General features: G+C 37.7%; 1 long non-coding RNA gene across 1 annotated transcript in view; it reads right to left on the bottom strand.

The window, feature by feature from the left end:
- LOC132356622 (uncharacterized) overlaps positions 1 to 16,967 on the bottom strand; it is a 356,023-nt gene that overhangs the window by 143,683 nt on the left and 195,373 nt on the right. The window lies entirely within an intron of this gene.

The raw sequence follows: 16,967 nt of genomic DNA, 5'->3' as shown, positions 1-16,967 counted from the left end.
AAATGGTTAGAAAAGTTTTCAGAGCTGTTTAAATCCTGGGACTGAATGATGTTAATTGAGATGTCCTGGGCTTCTTGTGATGACTGGAATAAACTGGGGAAAATAGCGTTATACATTGAGTCTTGATTTTCCTAGAGCAAATACATATAGTGAGGATGTAAGCGTCTACAGAAAGGGGTGTTGGGGAACTTTTCAGAAGCACTAAGGTATTAGGACTCACTCTACACTGCTGATGGTTGTTTTCAGGGCGGTGATTAAGGGCCATTTTATTAATACATAAGGTTTTGCTTTGTCCTCTGTGATTGGTGAGGCCAGACATAAATACAGAGCTAAAGGAAGCAGGAGGACTCAATAAATACCTGGGTCCATGATTATGGTGTTTAAAGCATGCAGCTGAATGAGGTGTTCCTTGTGAGAGTTAAAGTAGACGAGAATCCAGGATCAAATCTCAGACTATGCTAACAATTAGATGTGAAGATGAAGAAGTACAAAATACTGACCCAAGATAAAGACAGAATAGTGTAAATATTAAAGAAGTCTATTCAGTGGTTAGGAAGATTTACATTAATGATATGGCACACACAAAAGTTAAAGTGAGAAGAAATCTTGAAATAATCTCAAGGTATTAGGCTTCTTACCAGAAAACTAAATACTGCCAAACTGTTTATCACTGTGTTTTATAAGTCAATGTAATATTTTACCTTTCTCTTCTGCAGCACTAATTTTATCATGAACTGATTAGTATATTTCTAGACACTTAACATTATAATTGAGGGCTGTTACATGAATCCGTTTTGAATTTTGCCTGTTTGAAATTATTACATCATTCATAAATCTAACAACATATTAAGAAGTATGCCAGATATTTAACTATAGGAGGTTGTTCAGGTATTTCTAAAGAGATTTGTTTGATTTTCAGAGAATTTAAACCAAAGCAACTTAGAAAACGTCCTTGAAATATTTGTTTTATATAAAATGGACATTCTCCAAGAATGTTCTAATTATTCTGAAGAATATCAATCATACATTATTCTTATAGAATATGAACAGAATTAAGACATCAAGATGAAATAGTATGTTATACAGCAGAAACTAACACACCATTGTAAAGCAATTATACTCCAATAAAGATGTTAAAAAAAAATGAAATAGATGTTTTGCCATAAAATATGAAGATAATAGAGTATGTACAAAAGTTCTACTAAATTAAAGGTGATTTAGAAAGACAAATATACTCTGGGGAATAGATTTTTGAAAAGATGTTAGGAAGAATTGAACTTTTACAGAAACACTTTAAAAATCATACTGTGAATAAAAATTCAGAGAGCTTTACTTCATGTATTTTGAGTGAGAAATGTACTAAATAGGGAGACTTCAAACCTGAAAGTGGTATTCCTTAGAGGCATGATGCTGCAGGATGACTTAGAAAGAGAAAATAATGAAGTTGTTTAACCTTTACAATGACTGCTTATTACAGTGGACTTTCCAGACAGCAGGGGATTGGTTAAAATTGACTATCTTATACCATTTTAGGTAGATGACTTTAAGTTTTGTTTATGATTATCACAGGCATTTACAAAAAAATAACCTACATCAATTCGTGCTTAAGTTTATGAAATGAGCTACATTAAGTTTTGCTTACTTGTCCTTAGCTGTTCTGTCTGCTTGGGGAATCTTCAATCCTGGTCTCCATTTTATTTTACCAATACAGAAATATAGTAAATATGAGATTAAAAGGTATTTTCTCCTCTTCTTATTCTAACCTAGTGGTCTCAACTGGAGGTGATTTTGCCCCAAGGGACATTTGGCAATAACTGGAGACATTTTTGCTGTCACAACTAGGGGTGTTACTGGCATCTCATGGGTAGAGGTCAGGGATGTTGCTAAACGTCCTACAATTCAGTTGACGGCCCCGTATAAAAAGACACTGTCCTACCCAAAATATCAGTAGTACCATTTTTGAGCAATTTTCCTCTAACATCTCTTCTAATAAGGTCTCATTCACATCTACAGTTTGCATTTCTACATCTAAGCAGAGGACTTAAGCGATTTATTTATTTACACTAAATCTCTCCTTCAAGCTCCAGACCCATTATTTCACTCTCTACTCGACATCTGTTCTTGACGGTTTCTCAGAGGCACCTGAGCTCATCATCATCTTATCTGAATTCCTGTTCATATTTTAGCTCAATAAATGGTACCAATAACCATCCAATTCGAACATGCAGAAAACATGGAGATGTCTTTATCCTATTTCCCAACTGTCATTTGTTGGGGAGTGGGGTACAGGAAACTGGAAGATGGTGATCAAAAGGTACAAACTTCCAATTATATAATAAATAAGTATTAGGGATGTAATGTACAACATGATGACTGTGGCTAACATTATAGCTATATGATATGCAGGAAAGTTTTTGAGAGTAAATTGTAACAATAAAGGAAAAAAATTCTTGTGATGAGAACTGCTTTCTCCTGTTCTTTCTATTGTATCTGTATGAGAGAATGGATGGATTACCACAATAGGTTCAGCCAACATTTCATAATATATGTAAAACAAACCATCATGCTGTATGCCTTAAACTTATACAGTGATGTATGTCAACTATTTCTCAATAAAACTGGAAGAAAATAAAGTTTATTTTAATCATGGACAATCTAAGTAAAAAGAAAGATAATTTTGTTATGAAATTACATATAATTGGGACCCAAAGTGCTGCTGGATCTAATATTTCTCCTTCAACACTGGATTCACCCTACTTGTAGTAATTGCACCAGGAATAATCATTCCTCCTGGAACATTTTGTCCTTGTCCAACTCATTCTTCCTCCTCACACTGTGGCTCGCACTGACATCAGAGCTCGTAAATCTTGCCACTGTAGCAAAAAGGTGTTAAGCCTGAATATTTGTGGGCTGGGGGACAAGTGTGGGGTGGCATGAAGAGCACAGGCACAATCTTAAGATCTCAGTACCAGAGTTACAGAGACGTATCAGTTACCTAAGGCTGTGTAACAAATCACCCCAAACTTAGAGGCTCTAAATAATTATTATCTGTTTCTATTGGTCATGAATTTGGAGGACACATGGGGATGGTTTTAATTCCTGTTCCACAGTGTCTGGAAGACTCAAATCCAGGCCTGGAAACATTTGGGAGCTCATTTGCTCACGTTTGATCAGAGATGCTGATGGTCAGTGGGGGGACTAGCTGGGACTATCAGCCAGAATAACCTACAAGTGGTCTGTCCATTCCAGGGGCAAGTGTTCCAGGAAAAGGATAGTCAGTAGAAGCTGCACTGCCCCTTCTGTCTAGGCCTCAGAAGTGCAACATCACTGCTACATTCTATTGGCCAAATAAGTCACAGAAGCCCACCCAGGTTTGAGAAGAGGGAACACAGACCACACTTCTCAGCGGAGGCACATCAACATTACATTGTAAGTAGAGTATATAGATGATATTTATGATATACATGTGTCTATTTTCCAAAGGTGGCCATACACACAATCTTCCACAAGAAGTACTAGAGGAAACAAGATATTGTGCTGATGGCATTCTGAATTTGAAAGCTTTTCCAAATGATTGGGAAATTAAATTAGTAACATTAACTTCAACACCATTATCCTCTTATCCAGTATGTTGCCTAAAATGCATAAATACTAAGATGCATAAATACTACTACCTTTTCTGAGATTGCTTGGAAACAGCTGCCATTTATAATATTGTTTCTATCAAAAACCCTCTAGCTTTCCAGTCTATCAGGTCAGGAGCACAGCTGAACTTCTACTTACACACAATCCTAGGTGAGCACTACCTATTTGCTCTTATTCCTCAAGTGCCACCCCCCTTCCGCCCTCCCCCTCTGCCCCCAGCAGATTCATTCAGTTGTGGATGAAGGCTTAATGTGATATGAACTTGTGGCAATCACCAGGGGCACTCTTTCTCAGCATATAATCACTTTAAAAAAAAATGAGAAGCTGTTAGAAGAGCTGAGAGTTTCAGGACTAACTACTGGAATATGATGTGGTCACCACGGCTTCTATAAACTGCCCTCTTGCTTGTCTCAAGCAGTCATTCTCTAGACTAGTGAAAATTGAGTATGAAATTCTATCTGGAGTCATGTTTATAATGATCGTCCTCAGACTGTCGTTAGCGCATCACAAGCAAATCAGTATTTGTATATTCCTAGCTAAATACTCCTCAGTTCTGTCTGCTGGCACAATTATTAAAAAGCCGCACCTTTTTGTCAGAAACATAATTATATGGCTCCGGAACAAGGCTTTCACAGCTAGTATCATAGTTTTCTCTGAAAATATTCTATGACCCAATTTTGTTAACAATTTAATAGGCCTCTAGATATAACCAAGTTACCCAATATTTTGTCTTTAAAAATCAGTCATTATTTATGGAAGCATACATAAGTGTTCCAAAATTATTATAACTATCAGTTGAACCAAAAGATATCCTGTCAGAAGCTTATCTTCACAACACAGACAACTATTAAATTTGACCCCTAATTTGAGTTATAATATTCATACCCTCTAGTAATAGCTAAGTATATCAAAACCACAACCGTTATATTTAATATTGTATGTGTATTGGAAACTTTGTTAATAGTTCCATTTTTCTTAAATACCATATGTATAATATGCATTAATCACTTAGGTGTAAAATATATATCACAGAGAATATAAAGGTAAAATATTGAATTTCTCACCGGATTCATAAATCAGTTTTAGGTGTTTTATTAGAATTTAACCTCCACCTTTATCAAGCTTGTTACCTTCTTTTGATGTGTAAAGAGGTCCCTCATGTGTGGAGTCAGTGAAGGAGTGAGAAAATCATATTCCTTCAATTCCAGAGTACAGGCCACATTATAAAATGCAGCACATATGACTGGACAACTCTGAGAACGTAACCAGTGGGACCGAACTCTTCCTGTATCTACAGGTGACCTATCTGGCCACTTCTATTGTACTGTCAGCCTAAAACTTTAGCATGGAGAGGAAGCCTCAATGTAATTTTTAGGAATCTAGAAAATCAGAATTAGGGCATGGGCCAATAAGTATTGGACTGGATATCCAACAATATACAAGCAGTGCAGTTTAATATTTATTGAACTAGCTTTAGGTGCATCATATAGAACTGCCTATAGAACTCAGTTGAAAAATTTCCTTTCGATATTTCTTGTTTAAACTAAGCCTCACCTCTACAGCAGAAGACAGAATTTATAGTCTCTTTTGCTAAATACTGCCATTACTTAGAAGTTAGCATTTTAGAAAGGCAAATATAGAAAGGTAGGTAAACGTTTATTTTTATGGTCAGTTTTGTGACAGACTGTCAAATTCTCATCTTCAATTTTTAACAAAATTTGGGAATATGAATATGCCTTAGTCCATGCTGAAGTTGAAGACGGACAGACAAATTCCTCTGTTAACTTAAGTTTGACTTAATCCCAACCATATCAATCACATTAAATGTAAGCGACAACATCACAATTAAAAGGCAGAGACTGTCAGCTTAGATAAAAGCAAGTCCCAATTTTATGCTGCTTAAAAGAAATGCACTTTGAATATTAATATCTAAATAGGTAAAAAGTAAAAGGATGAACGTGATAGCCCATTCTAAACTGATCAAAATAAATCTGCTCTAACTATGGTAGTAAGCAAAGTAGTTTACAGAAGAATGAAGGTCTTTTCATAGAGGTCAATTTATAAAGACAAAAATCCTCAGCTTTACGTACATACCATCTTCAAAATACAAAGCAAAATCTGGTAGAACTGCAAGAAGAAATAGACATTTCCAAGGCTATATTTGAAGATTAAAACTACTCTCTCAATAGTTGATAGACGGAAAATACATAAGTGTATGGAAGACTTCAATAACGCTATCAACCAAATCAAGCCAGTTGACAACTTTAAAATAATTTTCTCAGCATCAGAATATACAGTCATCTCAAGTGTACATAGAACACTTACTGTGATAGACCATACCCAGGACCATATAACAGAAGTCTAAAATTTAAGAGGATTCAATTTATACAAAGTATGTTCTCTGACCACAATAGAATTACGAATGATTAACAAAGATTTCTAGAAAATCCTTAAGTAGCTGGAAATTAAATAACACTTCTAAATAATACGTGCCAATGCAAAAAATCAAAAAGGAAGTTAGAAATATTTTGACCCCAATATAAATCAAAGCACAAAATATAAGAAGTGTATGGCCAGTAAATACACTTTACCATACAATTTACCAAATTTCAGACAGAAATTTAGACCATAAAATTGTATTAGAAAAAAGAAAACTCAAATTAATGACCTCATGTTCTATTTTAAGCAGCTACAAAAAGAGAAAATTAGACCCAAATGAGCAGAAGAAAGAAAATGATAATCAGAGCAGATATAAGAAGTAAAATATAGAAAAATCCATGTACCCCCAAACTAGCTCTTAGAGGAGAAAATAAATTAATCTGGTAAGAGTCTAGTCAGACTGGCCACGAAAAAAAGGGGGGATAAAACTCTAACTGTAATAAAATTAAAAGAACACATATCTGTCATATTCTGTGAACATTAAGAGGATTTCAAGAGTACTGTGAACAATTTTGTGTCAATACATTCAATAACTCCAATGAAATTCTATAATATACATGAAAAAGCCTAAGAAATTAGAATAGGCAAAACAATTCTGAAAGAACAAAAATGGGAGAACACTGACTGCAAGATTTAAAAAATCACAGTAATGTAAAAGACAATGTGTTACTGGCCTCAACATAGACAAGTAGATCAATGAAACAGAATAGGAAATCTAGAAGTGGACCCACACATATGCACAACTGATTTTTGACAAAAGTTCAAAGGCAATTCAGTGATGAAAGGATAGTGTTTTCCACAAATATTGGTAGAAAAGTATGTCGTTGTGCAGAAAATGTGAACTTTGTTTCCTATCCTGTACAATATACAGAAATTAAATCAAAACGGATCATATACGTAAATATAAAACCTAGAACTATAAAAACTTTCAAAGTTAAACATAAAAGATCTATGAAACTGGGCTTGCAAAGATTTCTTAAATGTGATACTTAAAAATATCCAAGAAATTGGTAGTGTGAGCTTTACCAAAATTTCAAGTATTTTTATCTTCACAATATACAGTTAAATAAAATGTAAAGGTAAACCACAGTCTGACAAAATTTTTGTAAGTTACTTATCTGATAAAGAAATTGATTCTAGAATATATAAAGAATGCTCAAAACTCAGTAATAAAAAAACCTAATAGAAAGGTAGACAAAATATGTGAAAGACATTTCACCAAAAAAAAAATATGGATGGCAAAAAGACACAAGATACTCAACATAATTAGTCATTAGGCAAATTAAATCCAAATTCTATACCACAGCACACTTTCTAGATTTCCTAAGATTTTTTTAAATTGAAATATAGTTGATTTTTTTTTTTTAATTTTTTTTTAAGGCATTGTTTACTTTGTTTATTTATTTATTTTTGGCTGTGTTGGGTCTTCGTTTCTCTGCGAGGGCTTTCTCTAGTTGTGGCAAGCGGGGGCCACTCTTCATCGCGGTGCGCGGGCCTCTCACCATCGCGGCCCCTCCCGTTGCGGGGCACAGGCTCCAGACGCGCAGGCTCAGTAATTGTGGCTCACAGGCCTAGTTGCTCCGTGGCATGTGGGATCTTCCCAGACCAGGGCTCGAACCCGTGTCCCCTGCATTGGCAGGCAGACTCTCAACCACTGCGCCACCAGGGAAGCCCGAAATATAGTTGATTTACAATGTTATGTTAGTTTCAGATGTACGGCAAAGTGATTCAGTTACACGTATAAAAAAAATATATATGTATTCTTTTTTCACATTTTCTTCCATCATAGGTTCCTACAGGATATTGACTATAGTTCCCTGTGCTATACATTAGGTCCTTGTTGGTTATCTATTTGATATATAGTAGTGTGTATATTTTACTCCCAAACTCCTGATTTATCCATCCCTCCCCTTTTCCCTTTTAGTAACAGTAAGTTTATTGTCTGTGAGTCTATTTCTGTTTTGTAAATAAGTTCATTTGTATCATTTTTATAGATTCTACAGATAAACACTATCATATAATGTTTGTCTTTTTCTGGCTTGCTTCACTTAGTATAATGATCCCTATGTCCATCTGTGTTGGCATTATTTCAAATGGCATTATTTCGTTCTTTTTTTATGGCTGAGTAATATTCCATTGTGTGTATATATATATATATATATATATATATATATATATATATATATATATTACATTGTCTTTATCCATTCATCTGTCCATGGACACTTAGGTTGCTTCCATGTCTTGGCTACTGTAAATCGTGCTGCTATGAACATTGGGGTGCATGTATCTTTTCAAATTATGGTTTTCTCCAGATATACGGTCAGGAGTAAAATTACAGGATCACACAGTAGCTCTATTTTTAGTTTTTTTAAGGAACCTCCATACTGTACTCCATAGTGCTGCACCAACTGACATTCCCACCAACAGTATAGGGGCGTTCCTTTTTCTCCACACTCTCTCCAGCATTTATTATTTTTAGATTTTTGATGATGGACATTCTGAATGGTGTGAGGTGATACCTCATTTAAGTTTTGATTTGCATTTCTCTAATAGTGATGTTGAGCATATTTTCATGTGCCTATTGGCCATCTGTAGGTCTTCAAAGAAACATCTCTTTAGAGTTTCTGCCCATTTTTTGATTGGGTTGTTTTTTGACATTGAGTTGTATGAGACGTTTGTATATTTTGGAGATTAATCCCTCATCAGTTGCAACATTTGCAAATATTTTCTCCCATTCTGTAGGTTGTATTTGTTTTGTTTATGGTTTCTTTTGCTGTGCAAAAGCTTTTAAGTTTAATTTAATCATTTTATTTGAGTTATATTTTTGCTTGGTATAAAATTCTACCCTGGCATGTTTTCAGTAAATTAATGTCATTACCTTGTGCTTTTCCTTATATAGTTTCTGACAAGTAGTCCGCTGTCACTCATTTTTGCTCCTCTGTATATACAGTAATGTACATTTTTCTACCTGCTTTAAAGAACGTATCTTTATCACTTTCTTTGCCTTGGAGAGGTTCTCTTTATTATTTGGTATTGTTTCAGTTTGGGGGTCTGTAGATATATAGATAATCCTCATATTTAGCAGATTTTTAGCCATTAATTATTCTACTATTTTCTGTCTCCTCCTGTGCTGCGAGAAAGTTCACACATTTTAGAAAATGGTTGCAATTTCTAAGTAAGAAATTATAGTACCTTGTAATAAGGTAGAAGCCGATGTGATGAAAAGTGATTTAACATTAAGAGTCTGGGTTTCAGGGCAAGAGTTTGTCCTGGAGTTAAATATTTAGGGTCATCAGTTTAGTCTGTATGTAGTACAGAAAATGAGAATGATAAGATCACCTAGAAGAGTCTAGATAAAGGTCAAGACAAGCATGGGGAAAGCCTTTTGAGTAAGGCAAAAGTTTGAGTTCAAGAACAGGTAAAACTGGAAAGAGAACTGAGGTTTCTGAAAAAAAGTATGGTACCTTGGAAAATAAGTAGTGCAATTTCAAAACGGAGGCAGCGGTCAGCTGGGTTAAATGCTGGTGAAAAAAAATCAGGAAATTCATGGGCTATGACACAAGATCAAGGTCACAGACATTGGCAGAGTGATTTTAACAGAGGTAGAAACAAGGCCTTACAGGATAAGAAAATAAACATATTAAGTACAAACAACTTGTTCAAGTTTTGTTACTAAGGGAAACAGAAAGTTAATACTTAAACATTAATTGACTACATTCCCCTTAAGTAAATATATAACTTTGTTGATATGCTGTTTTATTTACATAATTATAATACCATAAACTGCATCTTGCTTTTACTCAGTATATTTTGTTCTACTTTGATAAAAGTAGATTTAATGAATTCTTTTAACTGAAGAGTATTTTATCTTATGACTGTATGGCATACCTATTGTATTTTTCATGATCATTTAACAGTTTTCCACTTACTCATTACATACACTTGCAATGAACATCTTTCTACATCTTTTTATTGACAAGTTTTATGTACAGAAGTAGCTGAATCATGTGTTATCTGTTTTTTTACTAGATATTGCCAGCTTCCTCTAAAGCAGCCATGATAATTTTCACCTCCACCAATAACAGGACGGTACATTTTCTCCTCCCTCTATCCTTACTACTGCTGTTACTGTCAGACTTGGAATTTTGCCAGTACACTATATTTTTACTGTGTTGCTTTTTTTTGAATTTCAGTTTCTAGATATGAAACAATCCTCAACCACATATGAATTGGCCATTTTTATTTTCTTCTCAGTGAATTCCTATTCAGATCCTTTACCCACCTCTTTGACACGTTCTTATATTTCTTATACCCCGTCTTGGGCTAGAATGGGAAGCGCCCCAGCAGGAAGTCCCCTATCTGCTGAGCTTGGAAAAGCCTGCCAGCACGTCCTGCCTCTGTGTTCAGGACTGCTCTCACTTTTGTTAGACGCCCTGGCTCACAGGGAAGAAGGGAACACAAAAGGATCGAGCAGCCTGACCGGTTCCTCCGCAGCACCTGAATGCACCTCCCTGCCGGGGGCTCCCGGGGTCCACCCCCTCCAGGCTTGCACCACCCTTGATGTGCCCGCATCACTGCGAGCCTCTCCCCGGCAGGTGCTCCGTGTTCACATGTGCAGCCATTTCACTCTTCAGTAGCATCTTCCCTACTTTAAGAGTTTCTCACAATTCCTGCTCCTCTGAGAAATCCTTTTCTTCTTTTGATCACACTGTATTTATGTGCTTTCTATCATTACATAGTTTATATCGTTTGAGGTAGGAGAAAGGACTCATGCTTACAACCACTTTGTCCCAGCTCTGACAATTCCAGAACATCCTGGCAGCAACAAAGAGCCTCAACAGTTGAACATTTTACCTTCAAAACTCTTCAGGCATCACACACACTATTCAGCCGCTAAGAAATGAGCCTGACCCAGGATAAGATAACAAAGCTTTCCATGCACATCGCTTTATATCACTGAACTTTTAGGTTAGTAAAGCCCAAGCCACACACTAGTAAACAGATTACTGGCATTAATAATTCATTACATTGACCAAATAATGATACTTATGTTAATAGATAAACAAAAAGCCTGTTAATAAAAAAAAAGCCTGTTAATAAATAAGGCTGTAAAATTTAAAAGGGAAAAAGTACTTTCAATTAAAGCAGGAAAACCTTTAATGGCCACACATCTGCAAAATGTATTTCGCGTTACCTTTCCTTCTCAGCTGAGTTAAAATAATTTAAAATATTTTAAAGGCCTGTTAGAATATTTTTGTATTTTAAAATATAAAATGTTGGAGACCAGTGTAAATAAGAGACATGTAAAGAAGGAGGATTTCTCAGGATGAAGGACGGGATTCACAGAACTAAGACGCCCCTCCCAGTAAGAGCTGCTCACCTTGCACTCTCCCACCCACTCACTAATGGATCCCAGTCGCATTTTTCTTTTAATGGGAAGATAAAATGGGTGGCAGAAGTCTTAGATGTTTTGACAATATTTGACAATATTTAGTTTATAAAATCATCAGGCTGAGTCATTACTTACCTTTCATGGAGGAAATAAGGCCATGTTGAAACCTTCTAAGGGTCAGCCAACCAAAAGTTGTGTTTTTCTTTTTTCTTTCTTTTTTTTTTTTTTTTAAACTAAGAGGAGACATATCCATAGGGTGAGGTTGGTTCCCAGCAGTGTCACAGATCTCAGGAAGAAATGCAGGCGAGGTGGCAGGCCTGGCTGAATACTACAACCACCCAGGGAGAAAGGCTTTAATAACTCATGAGGCCACACCCCAAACCAATTAAGCCCTTGTCTCTGGTGTCGGGATCAGGTGTCAGATATTGAAAGCCCCCCCAGGTGATTCCTCTGAACCCTCAGCCAGAGTTGAGAAACTATCACAGAGCTTCTGAGGCAGTGACTTAAAGCTTCATGGTTTCCTCCATCAAGAAAGTAGTCCTTTCCATTTGATTTTACCCTATTTTAACAAGTTTCCAATTCCTTACACCTCCCCACTGGTATTTACCACCATTGAATCTTCTTCCAGAGAAAGTTACCAAATTCAGAGTACCCTGAAACAAGTATTTAAGAATTTCCATCTACATTCACTTGAAAACAAAGGGATGTTTAGAGTGATTGCTTCCTCTATCCTTCTTACATTTAGAATCACAAGAAACTCAAAATAGATTTTTCAAACATAGCGTTTTTTCTCTGTAAAACATTCCTTTGTAATTATAGCCATTACACAAGCATTTTTATTTTAATTGAATGTCTCATTATCCCTAAAGTAATTCAACCTGCAGTGCTCTCTGCACAATCATCAGTCTGAAGAAAATAGCTCTCTCCCAGGTACTTTGCAAGGCAGCAAAATATACACACACACACACACACACACACACACACAATCCACTGGACAGTTCTTCCAAAAAGGTAGTTGCTACTGTAAATAACTTTCACTTGCAAGAATGATGTGGAATGTTTTCATCTTAAATCTCACTTTTCTAAACAGAAACCATCCTACCTTCTCCTCCTGAAGTCCGAAGTGACCTGTATGTATAAATGTGCTCATGAGATTGGAGAAAAGAGATGCATTTTCCCTTGCTCTCTATTTCTAGCTGCGGTTAACCATACAGAACTTTCTGGTTATCCCATTAGCAGTGAAGAGTTTGCCCTGGGTCATTCCTTGGCCAGCTCAGCAAGACCCTTGTAACCAATAGCACATATTTAAACAAATGAATAGCCAGAGACAACGTGGTTATTTGCCAGTTCGACAGCAGAGAAGAGAGACTCCCTTCTGCTCCGAAGCTATGGGGTGGGAGGGTGGTGGGATGTATGGGCCTTCACTCTCAGAGAAACCTAGGAACAAGGGGCCGTAACAGTGAGCAGCCTCAGGGGAGTTGGACCAGGAACACGGTCTCAGACTGGAGGTGACTCGAGTCCAGGGGCGTCTGCAGAGAGCATGTGTGGAGCTTCTCATGGGTTACCCAACATGCCTGCATGAGTTTCCCATTGCTGCTGCAACAACTGCTGCAAACAGAGCGCCTTAACACAACAAAAGCAAGTTCTTACCTTCAGACGTGTAAAATCAAGGTGTCCGGCAGGGCTGCATTCCTCCCGGAGGCTCTAGGGAAGAATCCCTTGTCTCTTTCAGCGTCCCCAGGGGCCTGTGTTCCTTGGCTCACGACCCCTTCTTCACATCACCCGCCATCTCGCTTCCGGCAGCACACCTCCAACTATGGCTGTGAGCTGCGCGCCTCCCTCCTATAAGGTCAGGGTCACATTGACTCCACCTGGATAATCTAATCTCCCATCTGAAGACCCTTAACTAATCCCGCCATGCAAGGGAGTGTATTCACAGGTGCCAGGAATTAAGGTGTGCACATCTCTGAGGGGGGAATTGCCAGCTCACCAGGATTCCCATCATGAGGACACACTTCAGGTGTGATTTTTCTCCTGAAAACAATTTAGGGATCGTACAAGAAAGATGTGGCACGAAGACCTTCGGGTAACTCATAACACCAGCTAAGATGAGAGGAGCGGAAGAGCCTATTTGAATTGTAAGTTTCCTCACGAAACATAAATGAGAGAGAACAGTCATTAAGCAGAAGGGAACCGTGAAGCTTGGTTTCTATTACTGCAGCTTAGTAAGAGCTACTATTAAAACATCAAGCTTCCTATGTGCCAGCCGCTGCAGTTGGTACTTGGTATGTGCGACCCCATTTAGTGCTGCATGGATATTTCTCATTCACTAGTGAATAAACTGAACCAAGTAGAATTTAAGTAATTTGGCCGAAGTCACACAGCTCGTAGGTGGCAAGACGAGGACTCTCATCCTTGTCTCTGGGCACCAAAGCCCGCGGGTGTTCCTGCTGCACGAGATGCTTTGACTGCCGATGGCGCAGGAGGCACGAGGGACGGCGGCAGCAGCCCCGCAGCAGGACTCAGAAGCTGCTTCCTGCTCAAGTTCAGCCGCCCTGCAGGCTGTGGGGAAACGCGGTCATTTGCAAAAGGAAAGACCTCGTTCCACCTGTCTCTTCCTTCTTTATTTCTCTGAGTCTCAAATGAGAACCTTAGTTGCTTCTTCCAGAAGACCTGAGATAACAATCTTCCAGGTCAACTTCTCACAGGAGCATCTCCTGAGAGAGGGTCTTCCTGAGGAACTGTGTAATCTTGCCTCCCAGCCCTGACGACTTTGCCCTTGCGGTTATCTTCACACCTCTTTCTCCAGGAAGCTGACTTCTGCTTCCTCAGGCCAATCTGAAGGTTCTTTCTGTTGTTTGTTGGCTTTTTTTGTTTATTTTAACATACTTCGTTGAAGTATAATTTATATACAGTGTACCCATTGAGATGCGCATTTCAATGAGCCTTGATAAATGTACACACCCATGTCACCACCTCCCAAATCAAGATACAGGATGTTTTCCATCGCTTCAAATCTCTCCTGCACCTTCTCACTCAGTCCTGTCTTTGGCTCTGGTCCCAGGCAGCCACTGATCTGGCTTCTGTCACAGCAGATTATACTGGTCTTTCCTGGAGCTTAATGTGAATAGAATCACACCGTAATACTCTCTATGCCTGGCTTCTTTCACTCAGTGTGATGTTTGTTGAGATCCCTGTTGTTGCATCATCAGTAACTAATTCATTTGTATCCCTAAGTGTCATTCACGCAGAGCTGTATCTCTAAGAACTTAGAGCATAGTGATGTGAAGGGTGTATTGGACTTCACAGCACTGACTCTGAAGAGAAAAAAAAACTTGCTATAAAAGTACAATATTTTACCCACAGAATCTAGCAAAATAATTGCCATGTTTACAATAAAGCATTTTATAATCCCTTTAATTATTTCATTAAAAATGCATAGTCAGTGACAGGTAATAAGTTACAGAATTCTATATACTAGTATGATTCCTGTCATGCAAAGGCTACTTTCAACCATTGCTTAGCACAAGTTTCCTTTGCATTTGGTATTATTAAAATAAAAATGGTTTATCGTGTGATATTTGCAGTGCCATTACAGAATACTCTAAATATAATTTAGGGATTATAAAACATGTAACATTTATTCAAAAGATCAGTTACAGAAATGCATATTCAGAGATTTAATTGTTTGCTTATATCGGAAATTACAATTTAATGGGTTGAGATGTGCCAGATACTCCTTGTGAATACTCAGCCTATTTCACACCATTCTAAACTCTCTGCTGTATGCAGTCATCAATCCTGAACACTTCGCTTGCAAGTATGTTTTACGAGGGAGGTTATAGACAGACACTGCCAAGTCCGTGGCTTTAGGAAGGTGAAAATTCTCAAGTGGCAACTGCAATTAGATGCATGGGTGTCTGCCACTTGCTGACTTGGGATGCTGCCTGTGGGTTTGGGATGCCCTATTGAGAATCATCTACTTTAGTACAATCACGGTTAAGGCTATTGGGAGTAGCTTCCCTACAATCCCTGAGCTTCCATATTTTTTCACTTCTCACACTTGCCAATGATTTTGTTAGCCTCTCATTTCATGTATTAAAAATATTACTGGTAGTAGAAAACAGCAAAGTCATGCCATCTTAACACCTAAAGGGGAAAAAAAAAGATAATCTGCCAAAGCTTAGTGTTCCTTTAACTAATCAGAGAGCCGAAGGTCATAATGCAACCAAGAAAACTGAATACCAAGGAGGGACAGGTCTCTAGAGGAGAGGCTGAAAAACAGTTTCCTACCTGTGGCCGAGCAGGAGAGGAAGAGATGTCTGCCAGGGAGGCAGGTAAGAAGAAATCAGCCAAAATTTTAAGGCTGAGTGTCGTTAGCACATTAGTTTAGAAAATAACTGGGAGTCCTACATGAAAGAAGGATTCCTCACGGTCCCGCATTATTTGTTGACTTAAGAGACTGGGGACAGGACAGAGGACCGGAGACAGCCCCCTTGGTGATGAGGAGAGAACGATGCAATCAGCTGCCCCTGAGGAAAGGCATGAAGCCCGTCCCCAAGCCCATGTCTTATATGACTGGCAGAACCCCAATATAGGCTTCCTAACCCACAGAACTTATGGTTGTGATTTAAAGGTTCAGGTAGACCCAGTGGAACTTCCCGTCTCTATCAAAAGTCAACTAAATTCAATACCACGTTTCTCAGGGAATTTCAAATTTAAAGCAATGTTCAAAGACACGAAAAAAACAGTGATGATTTCTATGATGCCTCTACTTAGTTTTCCTATTAGCCTTTGCATAAGGCAAATGTATCTTAAAGAATAGCAGTGCAATGTCATTATGTAACCAGGGAGCACTCCAATTGCACCCATGTCTCATCTTTGCAGGTGCAAATTAACACCACCTCTGGCACCTGCAATAAAACTATCTATTTGAAAAATGCTTCGTTATCTATACCAAGCAACAGAGATGCTAGATGTCGTTTTCCTTCGTTTGGTAGCAATATAAGTGTAATTTCTCAGTCTTACCTCAGGGTTGTGCCAACCCCATCACTGTCGAAGTCTAGTCTGAAAGTACCTTGATCACTTGATATCAGTTTGGACGTGATACTATTTTGCTGTATTGGTCACATGATGATTAGACTTATTAATCTGGAAGTAATGACAATTTTATTCTATTTAGTAAGAAATGGTCTCATCACAGAATGAAAAATCAAATGAAGGCCAAGGGCCAATCTACTTATGGAAGGTCCTATGGATCTAGTTATCTGGAGTATGTTAAAATTGTCTCTCTAAAAATAAAAACAAACAATTTAAAAAGTGTTTTGCAATTTTCAACTTTTAACTCTATGAAAGAGACACAATTCTCTGGATTGTGAAACATGTAACATAGTAGAGTGTACCAATTTGACTTATTTACCAAATAAACTGTAAGGCTGCTGCAAACCACCAAGCCTCTTGAGTTTTGTAAACCAGATCATTACATGTG

This window comes from Balaenoptera ricei, chromosome 21 (assembly GCF_028023285.1).
Source record: "Balaenoptera ricei isolate mBalRic1 chromosome 21, mBalRic1.hap2, whole genome shotgun sequence".
Classification (NCBI taxonomy): Eukaryota; Metazoa; Chordata; class Mammalia; order Artiodactyla; family Balaenopteridae; genus Balaenoptera; species Balaenoptera ricei.
The sequence above is the reverse complement of the archived record's forward strand: the minus strand, read 5'-3'. Positions and strand labels throughout refer to the sequence as shown.